We start from the raw sequence: 19,360 nt of genomic DNA, 5'->3' as shown, positions 1-19,360 counted from the left end.
GGCCTTTTAGCTGGTCCTAATTTTATCTAAATTACTCCTCCCATCCTTAGCTTTGGGAATCTACCCAAAAGTGATGACTGTAACAGTGAAACATGAAGAACATAGTACAGTTGTGTACACTTACCATAAATGTAGATGTTCAAGTGTATTTACTGTTGCAATCCTGGTTACCCTCCCTCCAGCCCCCTTCTTTTTTTGGATATACCTCTACTTTCCTTTGCTATGTTCAAAAGCTTTTTGGTGTATTTGCTTTTTTGTTGGAGGTATAACCTTGTATAGTTATAGATTTAATTGCTTCCCATTAAGGAGGCACCTGACATCTGGGGCAAGAAAAACTGATGTAATGGCGATGGCTGCATATTTTATACCCCTGATGACCTGACGTCATGGAAGAAGGGACAGCAACCGACACAGGACCCAAGACTTTGTTAATCAGGCCAACTGAGGGCTACTGCAAGCAGATAACCCAAAAGTGGTGACTGCAACAGTGAATACACTTGAACATCTACATTTATGGTAAGTGTGCACAACTGTACTTTATTTAGAGACTTAAATAACTTCGATAAGTGGCCGTGTTTTAGGCCTTTAGGTTTCCTTATCTTATATTTCTTCTCACATAGTTGTGTGGTGTTAGAGCTTTTTTATTTACAGGGCAACTATATTGATATGTAGCTTAATTGTTTAAAGATCTTGCATTATTAGGAGTAGAGTGCTGTGTTTATGTGTATATATATATATATATATATATATATATATATATATATATATATACGTTGTCTGATAGGATGTCTCATGAAGAGAAAGAGAAATCCAAGTCTGGATTTAAAAAATGCCCAAGATGTGGGCAAAAGATGTCCATCACTGATGGACATACCGACTGTGTGTATTGTTTGGGTGAGGTACACCTGCAAGAAAGTTGTTCAGTATGCCACTCTTTTAGTGCTAGAGTGTTGCATGAGAGAAAGAGAAAACTTATGTATAGAGGTCTTTTAAAATCCTCCTTCCAAGAGGCACTGGATAAGCATGACAAACCCTCTAAGATGTCGTCTAGTTCTTCAAAGCCAGGAAAAAGTCCATCGACTCTGAAAACCGGATCGAGTAAAGCTTCAACATTGGCTCCACAGCCAACAGAGCCGACTCTTGTTTTGGTTAGGAGCTGGTCCCCGACAATGGAGCCGCTATCTCCTATCTGGGGGATTCCTCGTGTCAGGACCAAGGAGCCTTTGGGGCATTGAGGAGGGTATTGTCCATGCCGTCAACCACACCATCAATACTAGCAGCTCCCTCCCTTAAAGCACTGGTGTCTACCTCTACAACACACGCTCCATTAAAGCGTAGAGACCCTGAGCCTCAGGAAACCCCATTGGGCGAATCTTGCTCTTCTGAGACCTCTCCAGAAGCTCCCACTGAAGAGGTTCCCAGGAAGAGACTTTGCAAGAGGAAGCATCTGGACTCCCCACAGCAATCTGTCACTTCAGATACTGACTTAGATGAGTCAGAAGGGTCCCCACAGTCCCTCTCGGGATATCTCATTCGCAGATATCCTAGAAATCCTTAAACAGAGCGGTGGCTGGAAATCCCTTAACCCTACTGATGATGAGTCAGCCCTCCTGAAGGCTTTTGGGTCTCAACCCTCCACCTCTTGGGTGTCTCCACTCTTCAATGAGTTGATTGAGTTACTCTCTCGGAGGGCATGGGAGTCCATGGATACCACAGAGCCTGTTCCCAGGAGGTCTAATAAATTTATAACCTGTCCTCAAGACAAAATCTTTCTAACTAAAGGAGTGCCCGTTGATGCCATGGTGGTGGCAGTGGCCACTAAGAAGGAACTATCAGAAACTTCTATGCCTGTTAATCCTCCTAATAGAGAGTCCAGGATTGTGGACAGGTATGGGAAGCATATGTTTAGTTCAGCGGCTTTTGTCCTTCGATCGCTGAACTATCTCATGCATTTCACTAGGTTGCAAAGGGATCTCCTGAAGGAACTAGGAGATACCCTGCAGGGTTTGGTAGCTACGGGGGTTTCTGACAAGGTAACTTCCCAGCTCTCTACTCTTAATTCTATTGTGAACTCTTCCATGTGTCTGGTCTCATATGCAGCTGATGGAACGTGCAGAGCAGCGGGTACAGGAATTGCCCTTAGGAGACATTTGCGGAACCCTTTAAGTCTTCCTTTATTAACACTCTTTTGATGGCTCGTCCCTTTTTGGACTGAAAGTAAAGGAGACATTTACCAGGAGTGAGAAAGACGGAAAGACTTTGTTTGCCATCAGAGTATGTTTTTCTATCCCGATTAGACCCTACCCCAAAGGGAGGGGAGGTGGAAAGATGTGGTTCCGTAAATCTCAAGGATCTTTCCAGGACACTCTTGGTGAAACCCCCTCTAGATACAGAGGAGGGGGAAATAATGGAAGATGCCATCCACGTGGCAGAGGGGGCCCACAGAATCAGGGTGACAGAGATCAGTTCTTTGGGAAGCCCTAAAAGCACTCTTGAGAGGAGGCCCAATTGTCCATCTCTGGAGGCAGTCGGGGGACGCATTTCTTTGTACCCAGATGCCTGGCTAAAAATAACAAAAGACAGCAGGGTACAAAGTATCATATCCAGAGGATACTCAATTCCCTTTGCCATACCACAACCTCTTGTGAAAAAAATCCCAGACGTTCCACCCAGTCACAGGGAACAAGCAGCCATAGAAGTCCAAAGGTTGCTGAAAAAAAAGAGTCATCCAACCAGTCCCAACAGACCAGAGAGGATTCGGAACTTACTCAAGGTTCTTTTTAGTTCCAAAGAAAACAGGGGACTGGAGACCTATTCTAGACCTCAGCAGACTAAACAAGTCGGTAAAAAAGACAAAGTTCCAGATGGTCAGGCTACAGTCAATACTCCCCTTTCTGGGAAAGACAATTGGATGTGCTCAGTAGTTCTCCAGGATGAGTACTACCACATAAAAATGGACAGGCCATCCAGGGATCATCTACGCTTCGGGCTGGGAGCCAGTCATTACCAATTTCGCGCTCTGCCCTTTGGTCTCACTACAGCCCCCAGAGTGTTCACCAAATGCATGGCAGTAGTCACGGCTCATCGGAGACGTTTGGGATTCCAGGTGTTTCCATATCTAGATGACTGGCTCCTCACTGCTACCATCAGTCATCAACTGATACATGCAAAGGACACAACTTTAAATCCCTGCAATCAATTGGGGATTACCATAAACTCCAAATAATCTGCCTTGTCGCCATCACAACAGACCGTTTTTGTAGGAGCAGATCTAAATACAATCACTATGACCTTAAACCTTCCTCCAGAAAGAGTTTGTCTTTTATGAAAACAAATCCTAGACCTGCTTCCAAAGACAAAAGCCCCAGTCTCAATGGTATTCAGATTGCTAGGAACAATGGCGAAAGCGATCATAGCCATTCCTCTGGGTCGGATGAACATGCGAGTACTACAGTGGCTCCTGTTCTCAAGTGGTCCTTTCAGGAACTTCCAAAGTCACGCAAAATCATAATAACGAATATGTGCAAGAAGGACCTTCAGTGGTGACTGACATCCCAACAAGTAACTCTAGGCCATCCATTTGTTCCACCCACTCCTATAGACACAGTGACCATGGATGCTTCCTTAATAGGGTGGGAGGGGCATTATCAGGGAAGAACAGCCCAAGGCACGTGGAAGAAGCACAAGGCTCATTTGCATATAAATGTCCTGGAGATGAGAGCAGTACTCCTAGTGTTGCCATCCTTTCAAGACTCTATCCCTCTGGGAACAATTGCAATTCAGATGGACAATATGTCAGTGGTCTGGTACATAAACAAACAAGAAGGAACCAGATCTTATCCCGTGTGTCGAGAGGCCCTGAGAGTATGGCAGTGGGCAACCTCCACCCAGTGCTTTCTGATAGCAACGCACATCCCGGAGAAATCCAGTGTGATAGCAGATAAACTAAGCAGGGCAATTCTCTTGCCTAATGGGTGGTCTCTTAAGAAACAAGTAGCGGAAAGCATCTTCCGCAAGTGGGGCCATCCTTGCTGTGATCTCTTTCCAACCCCCAACAAACACGAAATGCAGCAGCTACTTCATCCTAATCCCCCTACCGGGGGATACCACAAGGGATCCACTGGTGCACAATTGGCCCCTGGGTTTCCTTTACGCCTTTCCCCCTTTCCCTCTAATACCCAAAGTATTACAGAAAGTAAGGACTCTGGGAAGAACCATAATCTTAATAGCCCCTTACTGGTCTCATCAGATTTGGTTTCCCTTCCTTCATCTATTGGAAGAGCTTTAGATCCTGGACCCGGTTCCAGATATTCTGACCCATTCATTGGGGGCTCTTCATCCTTCTCTTCACTCCCTCAAACTGACAGCTTGGCTGCTCTAATTCCAAACATAGCCAGGATTTACAACCTCTCAGCCGAGGCCCAACATATTTTAACATCCTCTCATAAATCATCTACCAGAAAATTATATCTTAGCAAATGGAAGAGATTTTCTATATGGGCATCTCAGAATGATATTGATCCATACCTAGCTTAAATTTCATCTATTCTGGAGTTTCTGACTAAACTTTTCAATGAAGGAGCCGCTGCAGCTACCATTAGTGTTCAATTAGTAGCAATCTCGAACCTTCATCTTGGCATCCAAGGTTCTAATGTCATGTCACATTGAGTCTCTAAAGCCTTTGTCAAGGGTACTATCCATTTGAGACCACCCGTCAAAACTCCAGCCATGCCATGGAATCTAAATTTTCTTTCCTGAATTATATTACCTCCTTTTGAACCAGCCTCATCCTGTGATTTGAAATATCTGTCATGGAAGACCATATTTCTAATACCTATCACTTCTGCTCAGAGGATTTCTGAGTTACAGGCCTTGACCATCAAACCTCCTTATCTGATTTTCCAAATGACAGAGTCTCACTCAGAGCTAATCCATAATTTTTACCCAAAGTTTGTTCAGAGACAAATCTCAAGCAATCTGTTGAATTGCACGTTTTCTTCCCTAAATACACAAATAAGATGGAATTCATGCTGCACAAACTTGATGTTCATAAGCAACTCCGATTTTGTTTGGACAGGGCTAGACAATTCAGGAAAACAGAACAGCTCTGTCTCCTTTTCAGAATCAAAAAAAGGTCCTCCAGTGACAAAAGTCACCTTGTCAAGATGGTTATCAGATTGTATTTCTTTCACTTACAGTTCAGTGAATGCTCCATTACAACAAAAAATAAAGGCCCACTCTACTAGAGCTGTATCTACCTCATCAGCCTTCTCTGCTAAGTTACCATTAGATACTATTTGTGCAGCAGCCACATGGTCAAGGCCTCATACCTTCATCACTCATTACAAAGTAGATAAGGCCTCCTGGGACAGGGCTTCCTTTGGCTCCACTGTCCTGAAGAACATTCTCCCATGAGCCACCCAAGAAAGATGGTGCTTGGGACGCTACCCATCATTACAAATGAACCGTGAAATAGAACAACTTCACATAAAGAAGTTATGTACTTGCCATAACATTCCATGTGAGTTGTTCATCTCACCTTCATTCTTACGTCCCACCCTCCAACCCCCATCCAGCCTACTTGAGGTCCAAGACTTCTGTTAGTTGTGGGCATTGTCTCTTATCCAGTTCTTAGAGTGGCATATTAATAGTCATAGGTAGCTGCAAACAAGATCTGAGGAAAGATCAAGGTGCATCATAGGATAGGGAGTTGTCCTCGAGCTGGTTGAAGACCTTGAGCTTTTGCAGTTGGCCGAGTCAGAGCCGAGGATCGGCTCTGAACCCATTAGTAAGAATGAAGGCGAGATGAACAACTCACATGGAATGTTATGGTGAGTGCATAACTTTTTTTTGGATTGGCTTTGCATTTCTATGGAAATTTTGATGTGTAAATACTTCTGTAATTTTTAAAAATAAATTTTTCTACAGGTTTTGTAGGTTTATGTACCAGGAACAGAATATTCTGCTTGTAGGGGACTGTCAGTGTTTTAATTACCTAGTTACATGCCATTTATCAATTTGTTCAGTCTTAGTTATTCATTTTTGAGATCTCATTCTCAGCTTAACCTGTGGATCAACTACAGATCTCTGTGGTTTTACCTCTCTCTGCCCTCCAGAAGAAGAAAGTTGTCAGGTTGTCTTTGACTGTCAGTCTGTCTCATATTGTTCCTCAGCAGATGCTGGGTGACTCTGCTATGGCCACTCTTTGTTCCTCAGACCACTAATCTTTTACCTCTTGTTCCTCTGGTATAGCATCTACAGTCACTGTGGACCGGAGATAACCATGTCCTTTGCAGCTGTAAGGATGCCCTTGACAGACAAATGAAAACCACTCTTGTCAGTCTCAGGAGAAGAAGAAGGAGCAGGTGAAGGTTCTTGACTTATCCAAGATAGGAATCCTGAATCTGGAATGAGCATGCCTACTAAGTGTCAGTCTTTTTACAAGAAGGTTCTCAGGAAAAATGAACACAATGAGAAACTCTTGTCTTTTCCTAATTCTGTTTCTCTGGATAAGGAGAACTTGCTGGGATTTATTAAAGAACTTGTTTCTTCCTTTTCCTTGCCAATACTTTTCAGGCAAGAAAAGAAAAAGAGATCCCTCTCTTTTTTATTGTGATTCTCAGTCAGAAAAGCAGTGCCATGCAGGTGGGTGGTTGTATTTCAGTAACTGCTTCTTAATCTGAACATTCTGCTTCTGAGGAAATTAGTGTTTCAGATTTCTTGTTTGAGAATTTATCTTTTCCCTGAGACTTTGTCAAAGATTAAAGGGGTTTCAGTGGGAGCAGAAAGAGAGTCCCATTGCACAGAAAATGTATTATGATTTGTTACAGTTGGATATGTTTACATCTACATCTATTCCTCCTGTTTTGCCTGCTTTAGAGAATGTTTTCTCACTGCTTATAATTTACCTGACAGTCAACCTCCTGCACCCAGAAACTGACAGGTTATACAGAATATTTCTGAATCACAAGTGTTTGTTTTCTAACCCTAAAGCAGTTCCAGCAGCATTTCCCTATCCAGAATGTATTCTGATTCTGCTAAACAGATGCCACTGACCCCATTCTCTCTGACAAGGATGGGAAAGCTTTTGAAAAGTTGGGGAAGAAGGTGTATTCAACTGCCACGCTCATATGTTAAAGTTTTTGCTTTTGTCTGTTGAGAACATGCAGAAGTTAATGGTTAATCATCTCTCTTCTAAGGTAAAAAAAAAACTTTGAATTCCTCTTTAATATCTGCTTCTCATGTTACTAAGAGAGTGTGTGTGCTGCTGCTGCTGATACTACTTCCAGAGCTGCCACTTCTGGGTTAGTCATGAGAAGATTTGCTTGGCTTTGTTCTCAATACCTTCCTGAAGATGTTAAAGCTAAACTTTTAAATTATCCCTTAAACAGGGAACTTCGGTTTCACTCTTCCACAGCTGAAGTACTCTAAAAGGGTGATGAAAGTGGAAAGGCAACTCGATGACATACTGAAAATGTTCAGCCCTCTTTTTCCAAGGATAAAGATTTCCCTTCCTCATCAACCCCCCCCCCCCCTTTTTTTTCAATAAGCAGCAGGATGCCATCAAACATTTTTAAAGCGATGACAAGAAGGTCGAAAAAGAAATGGAAAGTTTCAAAGAATGAAGGACAATCCTTCCAGTCAGCATGACTGTTTGCCTGCTCTCCTCCTTTCCCTTCCCACCCTGACAATCTGTCTCTCTTTGTCTGACCATTCATCTTCCATTATGGCACCACATTGTTTCAGACTAGTGGCTTGTAAAATAACTCTGGAGGGGTACACTTGGTAATGGGAATCCTTCCCTCCTTCTCGAAGATTCCTCCTTGCCCAGTAAACCAAGTCCCCTTGTTCTCTGCAATTCTGAATCAAATGCTTTTTTCAGTGAATAATGGAACCAGTGCCTACCTGCCAGATGAGCAAAAGCTTTTATTCAAGGATTTTTCTGGTACCAAAGAGTGATGGAAATTTGAGGCCTGTGCTAGACCTTTCCTTTCTAAATCTTTTTGTCAAGATTCCAAAGTTTAAAAATGCTATCACCTCACTCCACTTTGCCTCTGCTGCCTTTGTTAGCTTTCATGGTAAAGCTAGACCTAAGGATGCCGGTCATCACATTCCCATTGACCTAGCAGTTTAGGAGTTTCTTAAGATTTTCTGCACCTGGCACACATTATTACATCCGCCTTACCATTTGGACTTTCCATTGCACCAAGGGTATTTACAATTAATTGCACTAATTGCTTGTTGCAGACTTCAAGAAATTAATCTTTCCATATTATGATTATTGTCTTGTGTTTCCAGACTCTTTTTCCAGTGAGCACGAGTCTTTAGCAATTGTTCAGAAACTTCTACTTAATCTGAGTTTTCAAATCAATGTAAAGAAATATTATCTTGTCCCTTCTCACAGAATTGTTTTCCTGGGATGCCTGTTGGATTCTGCCCTGGGAAGAGCCCTTCTTCCTTCAGACAAAGTATAGATGCTCCAATTGTTCTTTCTGAGTATTTCCTACCAAAGCCAGATATCTGCAAGGTAGTTCCTCAGGATTTTGGGATACATGGTATCTATGATTCTCATGCTTCCTTTGGCCAAACTCCACATGAGAAAATTCCAGTGGTACCTTAGGTCAGTATGGACTCAGCATCTTCACCCTTATCTCTCTCAATTCAGACCACTCATTTTCCCTTCTGACTCCTCTCCAGTCTGTCACTACAAATGCATCTAATCTGGCATAAGGAGTGGTTTCCAAAGGTGTGAAAGTGCTGAGTCTGTGAACCCCAGCAACAGACAGAAGCACATAAATGTCAGTGAAATTATAGCAATGATCAATGCTTTGAAAGTTTTAAATCATCTCTGGTTCCAAGACCTCTGCAAGTTTAGACAGACAACACCACAGCAATGTGGTACGTAAACAATCAATGAGGGTACTAGATCTTACCCTCTTTGTAGATTTGCTATAGTGACCTGGGAGATAGCATCTTAGCTCAGTTTGACTCTTCAGGCTTCATACATTCCCTCAGAGACTTGATTGCAGGCAAGCTAAGCAGGACCAGGACAGATGCTCAGGAATGAAAACTTTACCCTGGGGTCTTCCAAAATGTGATTCAGCTGTAGGAACACCTCACCTTTTCTACCGGCTTCAGGTCTGTTTTATTAGATCAGTCTAATAACTGTTTAAACCCCTTTTAGCTTAGTTTTTTCTCTTTTTACCCTTAGTGTAGTGGATTTTTATCCTTTCTACCCTTATCCAGCCCCTTTCCCACAAGAACTGATAAGTTCTTTCCTTAGGCCTTCGGGCCCTTCCATCCCTAATAGTGGTGTGTATGTGTTTTTTGTAGGGATTTATATTGTATATATAAGCTAACTAAATTCATTAGTTTTAATTTAGTTTAAACTTATTTCTGATAGTGTAATCGGTGTGTGTGTGTTTTTTGTGTGGTGGTTACACTTTCGTTCCTTGAAAATGTCCATGATTCAAAGGTCTCAGGCTTCAAGAAGTGTGACTTGTGCTGTCAGAAAATGTCTCTGACAGGCGGTCACACTTCTTGTATACTGCCTGGGACCTTTACCTACAGGACTCTTGTGCTGTATGCCATGGCTTCAGCCCTAGAGTCCCTGCAGGAAAAAAACAAACTCATTCTAAGGGTTTGCTTAAGCCTGAAGGTTCCCTAACTGCTACCTCAGGAAAACCTTCCAAGGCTTCTAAGACCTCAACTCCAGCTTCTGAGTCGGGGCCTAAGGCTTCGAAACCTACTGCTACATCGGCTCCGGCTGGAGCCGATGAGTCTTGACTACAGCTTCTGTGGTTTCTCGGCTCCGGCTGGAGCCGAGGTATTGAAATTCCTGGGTCGGCTCCGATCAGACCATCGGAGCTCTTACATCTAGAAATAGGTCTAGGTCACCCTCCCTTGGCTCCGTTCATTCGGCTCCAGCGTCTCCCTTGCTGTCTGAACGGAGCCATAGGTCTCACTCCTCTAGGTCATCGAGGCTTTCGGATCATGACCTTCAGAGGGTAGTGAGTCGACTTCTAAAGTCCGAGGCACTGGCCCAAATGCTTCAGAGCCCGACTCATCAGTCGATGCTTCAACCTATCCCTCTAAATATTCCTCCTCCGACTCCTTTGAGCTCGGAGCCGGGGCGTCTCGGAACCGAGACTGTGGTAGCGTCGGAGCCGATACACTTGTCTTCGGTTCTGATTTCTTCCTTTGAAGAATCTCGGCGCCGGACTTCCCTCGTCGGCTCCGAAGGGGTGAGTGGCATCGGACCCTTGTCCGACCCCGCTCTCCCTCTCGGTGCTTCGGCGCTGGTGAGTTCGGCTCCGACATCGGCCTCGGAGCCATCTCTGTCCGTGCCGAGGGAGGTTCTCAGCTTCTCGGAGTGGGGACCTCTGGCTCTGCCTGACAGGGGTGCGTTCGAGGTCATGCGGAGTGTGTTGGAACCTGGTTCAACTCCACAGTCGGCTCCGTCCGCCCCTCCCTCTTTGGTGCCTCAGGTTATGTCTACTCTCTCCCTCATCCCTGACCGCAGAGAGCCAACTCTTCAAGAATCGCCTGTGGGGATTTCATCCTCTTCCGAGGCCTCTCCTGATTTGGCAGGGGAGCCCCCTAGGAAGAGAAAGTGTAAGAGGAAACACATAGACTCACCTGAGTCTGTCACCTCTGACACAGATTTAGAGGATTCCGAGGGTTCCCCCCGTTCCCCTTCTGAAGATGTCTCCTTTGCAGACATTCTAGACATCCTCAAGCAGAGGGGAAATTGGCCAGCCCTTAACCCTTCGGAGGATGAATCTGTGTATCTTGAGGCGTTTGGCTCTCGCCCTTCCACCTCCTGGGTGTCCCCCCTGACCCCCTCATGCAGGTGGTAGCAAAGAGCCTGGACGGCTCCTGACTCAGTGGACCCTACCCCAGGAGACCTTCAAAGTTTATAACAGCACCAACTGATAAACAATTTTTGACCAAAGGAGTTACTGTGGATGCTATGGTGGTAGCTGCTGCCACCAAGAAGGAACTAGCTGATCCTTCAGTGCCTGTCCATCCCCCTAACAAGGAATCTAGGTCTATGGACAGATGGAAGCGATGTTTTAGTCAGCGACCTTTGCTATGCGTTCACTGAACTACCTATGCCATTTCACTGCGTCTCAGAGAGACTTGATCAAGGAAGCGAGTGAGATGTTGAAGGATCCTACAGCTGCAGGTTTTCAGGACAAGATGAACGCCCAGCTGACTACCCTGAATTCTATAGCTAACTCCTCCATGCGCCTCCTTTCATATGCGGCTGATGGAGCGAGTAGAGCCGCAGGGACAGGTGTGTATGTTACGGCATGCCTGGATGCGACTATGCAATTTTTGGACCCTTTAAAACGTCTTTCACTAATTCCCGTTTGATGGATCATCTCTTTGGTCCTCAAGTGAAAGAAACCTTGACTAGGTGCGAGACGGATGGCAAAACTCTGTCTGCCCGTCGGAGTCCGCTTTTCTACTCCTTCTAGACCTTACCCCAAAGGCCAGAAAAGTGGAAAAATGTGGTTCCATAAACAATCTCAAGGGAATTTGCCTGGCGCACAGAGTCGGTTCCCTCCAGAGGCAGAGGAGGGAACAATAATGGTAGGCGCCGCCCCAGAGGCAGAGGGTCCATAGAACCAGGGCAATCGAGAAACCTTTTCCGATAAGCCCTTTCAGCATCCCTGTGTTGCCCGACTGTCCACCTTAGGAAACACTGTCTTCTTCTGAACCCCAAAAAAACTAAGCTCCTTCTTTTTACCCCAACTTATAAATCTCCCCTGATAGATTTCACAATCACATCCATTAATGATACTCTCATATCCCCAGATGCTACCACCAAGCTACTAGGTATCACTATAGATAACAACCTTACCTTCAACACCCATATTAACAACACTATAAAAATAGAAAACTAGGCTCTCTCTATAGGATAAAACACTTCCTCTCTCCAGCAGCTAGAATAACTATTGCTCATACCCATCTAATCTCTACTCTCCTCTATGCCTCACCTATCTATACATATTTGTCCAAAAACAACCTGAATAAAATGGAAACCGCCTTCAATAACATAGCCAGATTTTCTAAGGTAACCTCTTTAGAACTCACCACTGTTCTAATCTAAAACAGCTAGGATGGCTGGAACTACAAAATCAGATTAAATTCCACCACCAGACCATTGTCCATAAAACCCTTCACCATCCAATAAATACCCCTATACTATCTACCCTTATCACCCCCTACAAATATTTGCAAACCTTGCATTCATCTCACAAACTTCTTGTCAATATTTGTAAATCAAACAATAGAGCTGGAAACTCTCTCTTCTCCAATTTTGTTGGAAAATCCTGGAACCTTCTCCCCAGTGAACTTTCCTCACTACCCTCTTTGTCACTTTTCAAAACCAAACTGAAACCTTTCCTCAAATCACACTGGTTGTGCCCCTGCGCTGAACCTGACTGATAACTAGCCCTGCTAATAGGTTCAGCCTACCCTCCCCTTCTCAGTAATCAACCACTTTTCTTAAGTACAACTAACATTCTACTTTTATATACTACTACTTACATCTTCTTCTCCCTTACTAATGTAAATACCATAGGTATATAGAAAGTGTATATAATTAGCTGCCTTCTCCTCTATATACTATGTATTAAAACTGCATGGGAATGATACTACTTATACCTGCATATTTACGTATATATAATCTATATATATCATCAGCTGCCTTCTCCTCTATATACAGTGTATTAAAACTGTATTTGAATGACACAACTTATACCTGCACTTGTTGCTATATGTAATCAACTTCTAATCTCTTAGATTAGTCTCACTAATGTAAAATCATTGCACCTTGTTTACATCAATTTTTATTATGATTTTGTTACTTTGTAATTTTTTGTTATTGTTTCATCGGAGTTTATCTCTCTAGGCCTCTACTGAAAATGGACATGTATCCAGTTAGACTAGCCTGGTTAACAAATGTGAAATAAAATAAATAAATAAAATAAATATATCCTTGTGTATATAGTTTACCTTTTGGTTTGTTTCCTAGTACTGTTACTTTCAGGTCTCTTGCCTTGCATTCTTGGATGATAAAGCTTAGATTATTTTAACACTATGACTTTTTATAAAGAGCTTCCCTCAAGTTCAGGACTGTTATAGAACACATGGAAGCTGCCCTTTACTTTGAAAAGCTGGCTGACCAGTGGAGAGTAAGATGCAAATACCTTAGGCTACTGCAAAAGTGACCTATTAGAACATCTGCGGTTATGATAAGTTTATTTATGCAACTCTACTTTCTGAGCTCAGAAACCCAAAAAATGTCAAAAATAATTTCTGAACAGCCTCTTCTTTTGGAATTTCACCCACACACTTTACCATGCAGCAGGTTAACCCCCATGTACATCATTACTATTTTTTCTTGCCCTGAGTTTGCATCTTAAATATAAGGCTTACAAAATCCATCAGAATATGTAGGATCAGAAGTGTGCCATTCAGAGTTCCATATTATGAGAAGCTGTACAAATCACACGCTTGCCTGCTCTACCCATCTTGGTCATGTCTTAGTGTTGTTTTTTTAATAAAGTCATGTTTTATAATCATCAGATAGCTATTCTGTAGAAGATGAAAAACTTGAGATGTGCTTTTAGAGCTATGTTTGATGTGTTTTGAGACATTTTGTGGCATATTTGCCTTCTTTTTGTACACTTTGGTGCTTATACTCATTATCGGGTACATTTCACACAAATCTAGTCAATCATTTTTTAGCATCTTTCCAGAGTGTACCACATGCTCATTAAATACAAAAGTCAACAATTTCATAGTATGAGGTTAGTTAGTTGTGACAAAATGGTATAGTGTATAGTCATCCCCTTTGGAAAAAACAAAGTACCCACAAACTACTACATAGGTGGTAGCTCCCTAAATACGGAAGATGTAATAAGAGATCTGGGGACCCAAGTAGATAGTAACCTCTCCTTTGATATTCACATTGCCAAAGTGGTTAGAAAATCCTTCTATGTGGCCCACCTAATCACAAAAGTGTTTACATCCAGATCAAAGAGGTCATTGGGCCCCTCTACACATCACTCATCAGACCCATCATAGAGTACAATGCCATTTGGGATGTACCTTACAAGACACCTGCAACAACTGGAAAGACCACAGAAGTTCCTCACCAAGAGGATCACTGGCCTCAAGCAGATGCCCTATGCAGCTCGACTGAAGAAACTCCAGCTGTACTTGGTTGCATACCCTACTCAGAGGTGATCTCTGCCTGACATACAAGGCCACGTCCAACCCAGAATTGATGGACATGCTCCACCTAAATAAGATCATATCTCCTTGAGCCACATGCTCCAGGGATCTAAACCTCACCACAACAATAAATAGGATGTGCTGGAGGGATAGATTCCTGTCCCAGAGACTTCCCATGCTCTGGAACAAGATTCCAATCTAGGCAGAGCTCCTCGCTAACACTCTTCAAGAGAAACCTTGACGAGTGGATGGGAAACAGGAAGTTTACCCCAGGCATCACTTCAGTGGTTCTGCTGGACAGAGGCACAGCAAACTAATCTAAGGGGGCAGTGAAAGCCAACACATTCCAGCTAGGCTTATAAATGCCTTTGGGCAGATAGCCTAGTACCTACCTATGAACCTATGGTAAAGACTCACATATTTGAGAGCCAGAATCACAAATCCCCTATAATCAACAGCATCATGAAACAAACATCTCTTTATTGCTTTTTGAATAGTCCACTTCTGTGGCAGTCACATATCAGTTGTGGGAAAGAACTCCATGGGGTGGAAGTTGTGAATACAGATGAACAGCAGTCTAAACACATTCTAGATATTTAGCAGTTGTCTCAACAGAGTGGTGTTGACATCTTAGCACATGGTTGAAACAGGTATGTCACAGTAATTAATTTTTAAAAGTTTTAACTTTGGAAAGGAGCTTTGCAAACTGAAGGTGAATACTATATGTGAAAACTCTATAAAAAAGATGGGCTAGGCGGAACCAGGTCCTATCCCTATGTCGAAGCACTCAGACTGTGGCAATGGGATTTCTTCTCAGCGTTTCTGATAGCAATGCACATCCCGGAAGTCCAATCAAATCGGACAAGTTGAGCAGAGCTATCCTCATGCCTACGAGTGGTCTCTGAAAGATTCTTAGAAAAATTTTTCTCAAGTGGGGTCAGCCTTGCTACCTTTTGCTACTCCCAAAACAGCAAGTGCAGAGATTATTTCACCCTATTCCTCCAGGCCAGCCCAGCAGAGCGCTCTAGTCCAAGTTTGGCCGGGACTTCTGTATGCATTTCCTCCTTCCACTAATCTCCAAGTGATACAGAAAGTTATCGCTCAGAAGGCCTCATTGATCCTCATTGCTCCTTATGGCCTCGACAGTTTGGTTCCCTTTCTACATCAATTTCTGTTGGAGCAACCTTGCATCTGGACCTAGTTCCAGATCTTTTGATCCATCAGTCGGGTCAGTTCATCCCTCCCTCTCTGAACCTCACTGCTTGGTTCCTCCAGTTCCACCTAGCCAGGCTTCCTCAAATATCTCACCTGTTGAGATATTTTATAGCTTCACATAAATCTTCCACTCGAAAATTTATCTTAGTAAGTGGAAGTTTTGCCTATTGGGCTCAAGGAAGGACTTAGATCCTTTCACTGCTCCCATCCATATGGTTCTTGATTTTCTAGCTGAACTCTTTCATGCAGGTTCATCTCCTTCTACTCTAAAGTTCAATTGGCAGCTATATCTAACTTTCATGTGGGCATTTCAGAGTCTGCCATCATGTCCCACAAGCTTTGCAAAGCCTTTTGAAGGAGTTTTTCTCTCAGACCTCCTATAAGAAATCCCCCCTCCTTGGGACCTTAATTTAGTTCTCAGTTCTTTGATTCTCCCTTGAACCTGCAGCTTCCTGTTCATTAAAATTGCTATCATGGAAGACTCTCTTTCTGGTAGCTATTACTTCAGCTAGAAGAGTTTCAGAACTTCATGCACTCAGCTGTCGACCTCCTTATCTGTTGTTCCATAAAGACAGGGTATCCTTACGAACCAACCGTCCTTTTTACCTAAAGTAGCCTCTCTAACCTAAATCAAAGCATTGACCTCCTGTGTTTTTCCAGAATATTCTAATAGGTCTGAACAAAAATTGCATTGGCTAGATGTTCATCCAGTTAAGGTACTATTTGGATAGGACCAAACAATTCAGAAAATCTGACCAGCTGTTTGTCTCTTATGCAGAAGGCAGAAAGGGACTTTCTGTTTCAAGGTATCACTATCTAGATGGCTAACATCTCTGATTTCCTTGTTTATGAAATTAGACACCAAAAGCTGCCTAACAAACCTAAGGCCCATTCCACCAGAGCTTTGGCTACTTCTATAGCCTTCCAAGACAGACTGCCTATTGACACCATTTGTGCAGCGCTACTTGGGCTACTCCTCACACTTTCATTTCCATTATAAGTTGGATTTAGCTTCTAGGCATAGAGCTAACTTTGGTTCCACTGTTCTCAGAGTCTGTTCCGTTAGGCCACCGGGCAAGGTGCTAGGCGGTCCCATCCAGCAAGAATGAAGAGATAGACAACTTAACATATAGAAGTTATGTTCTTACCATAACGTTCCATGTTAGTTGTCTTCTTCGCTTCTTTCTTGCCCCACCCTCCTTCCCCTGGCCTGGACAGACCTAGAGGAGTTTGATTGTGACCTCTGTTTCTACCACCTCTTTGCTATAGGTTATGCCTATGCTTTTCTGGTCAGCTTGGTGCTTATACTCATTATCGGGTACATTTTCACACAAATCTAGTCAATCATTTTAGCATCTTTCAGAGTGTACCACATGCTCATTAAATACAAAAGTCAACAATTTCATAGTATGAGGTTAGTTAGTTGTGACAAAATGGTATAGTGTATAGTCATCCCCTTTGGAAAAAACAAAGTACCCACAAACTACTACATAGGTGGTAGCTCCCTAAATACGGAAGATGTAATAAGAGATCTGGGGACCCAAGTAGATAGTAACCTCTCCTTTGATAATCACATTGCCAAAGTGGTTAGAAAATCCTTCTATGTGGCCCACCTAATCACAAAAGTGTTTTCATCCAGATCGAAAGAGGTCATTGGGCCCCTCTACGCATCACTCATCAGACCCATCATAGAGTACAATGCCCCATTTGGGATGTACCTTACAAGACACCTGCAACAACTGGAAAGACCACAGAAGTTCCTCACCAAGAGGATCACTGGCCTCAAGCAGATGCCCTATGCAGCTCGACTGAAGAAACTCCAGCTGTACTCGGTTGCATACCGCCTACTCAGAGGTGATCTCTGCCTGACATACAAGGCCACGTCCAACCCAGAATTGATGGACATGCTCCACCTAAATAAGATCATATCTCCTTGAGCCACATGCTCCAGGGATCTAAACCTCACCACAACAATAAATAGGATGTGCTGGAGGGATAGATTCCTGTCCCAGAGACTTCCCATGCTCTGGAACAAGATTCCAATCTAGGCAGAGCTCCTCGCTAACCCTCTTCAAGAGCAAACTTGACAAGTGGATGGGAAACAGAAAGTTTACCCCAGGGATCACTTCAATGGCTCTGCTGGACAGAGGCACAGGAAACTAATCTAAGGGGGCAGTGAAAGCCAACACATTCCAGCTAGGCTTATAAATGCCTTTGGGCAGATAGCCTAGTACCTGCCTATGAACCTATGGTAAAGACTCACATATTTGAGAGCCAGAATCACAAATCCCCTATAATCAACAGCATCATGAAACAAACATCTCTTTATTGCTTTTTGAATAGTCCACTTCTGTGGCAGTCACATATCAGTTGTGGGAAAGAACTCCATGGGGTGGAAGTTGTGAATACAGATGAACAGCAGTCTAAACACATTCTAGATATTTCTTAGCAGTTGTCTGTCAACAGAGTGGTGTTGACATCTTAGCCACATGGTTGAAACAGGTATGTCACAGTAATTAATTTTGAAAGTTAAAAAAGTAAACTTTGGAAAGGAGCTTGGGTTGAGCCAAACTGAAGGCCCTGTGAAGTACTCCTATATGTGAAAAAGACTCTATAAAACAGATGGGCTGAGCGCTTGCTAGAGTGCCTACACAAGAAAAAGTCTAGTTCCATTGTCAGTCACTGGGTTATATGAATCAAAACAGAAAAATGAATAAAGGAAGAAATATTTTGCAAGCATAGTTAGGGGAATCAGAAATGCAAACAAAAGTATGGTAATGTTCAGCTTGTGGGTTTCAAAAAGACATGGAAGGCTTATACCTTTTTTATTTACTTTTGGCAGGCCTTATTTCCACACTTGACCTGATGCCACTGATACCTAAGTACACACTACTAGCCTAGTCTGTTTCCCCTCCCACTCATAGAATATCCAGTAATTCTATTAATGGGAGGAGCTATGTGAGCATCTCTGAGAATACGTGGAAATCAGAGGTTTGGGCATCATATGGTCTGTCATATAAGCATTGAGAGGGTAGTTTTTTTTCATAGGTGCCCTAATTTCCCCTTATCTAGTTAGGGTCATAATATTGTGCAGTGAGTGTAATGTGGATGCATATGTGTAGAGCAGCTCCCACATGTGCTTTCCTCCAAAATGTGTTGCTGTTCATCTTCTCACAATCTTGGATGCGTCTAGTCCCATGGGGCCAATCCCTGGCCCTCACCTAGGACATTTATACTGTACAGAGATCCTGCATTATCCTCTAAGGAAAAAAAGGATAATAAGTCACTTGATCCTGCCTCTTTCTACTGACCCCAAATCCATGGTCCACTGTTTGAACCTAGCAGTGCAGTCAGGGTTAAAACCTCATTGTCAGCAGGAAAGCAGAGGACTTATACCTACTTGACTGCACTAAATACAGGTTCCATGGGTTTTGAGGACTCTTAGCAGATTTAATAAACTGCAAGCAGAATTGGCCAAACTTACTACTTGATTACCTGTATACAAGATGTACAACCTGCACAGGATAGAAGTAAAATATCTTGCTAATTCTCAAAGATATGGGCTGTAAAGCATTAAATTGGTCAGGTATCCTAAGATGTTCTTCGTATTTCACTGTTGCAGTCATCAAATGTGCGTTATCCCTGCTGTGATAGCCCTCAGTCAGCCCGAATACCAGAGGCAATGTTTTTGTGCGCTGGCTGCTGTCACCTGACTTCAGGTCATCAGTGCTATAAAGCAAGGCAGCCAACGTCATTACATCAGTATTTCTTGCCATGGAACCTGTAGCAGAAGCAGTTTGCACGAGTGCCGGTCTGTCGCTACCAGAAGTTGAAATTCAGCAGAAAATGTCTAAAGCTAAGTACCCCATTGGGAACCCTTTTTTCTTGCTCTAAC

General features: G+C 43.1%; 1 protein-coding gene across 1 annotated transcript in view; it reads left to right on the top strand.

Moving 5' to 3' along the window:
• NIBAN1 (niban apoptosis regulator 1) overlaps window positions 1–19,360 on the top strand; it is a 2,689,070-nt gene that overhangs the window by 1,808,010 nt on the left and 861,700 nt on the right. The gene's annotated exons all lie outside the window — the stretch shown is intronic.

This window comes from Protopterus annectens, chromosome 10.part0 (genome assembly GCF_019279795.1).
Source record: "Protopterus annectens isolate FY-2018-M chromosome 10.part0, PAN1.0, whole genome shotgun sequence".
Lineage (NCBI taxonomy): Eukaryota > Metazoa > Chordata > Ceratodontiformes > Protopteridae > Protopterus > Protopterus annectens.
This window is presented reverse-complemented; position numbering and strand designations above follow the sequence as displayed.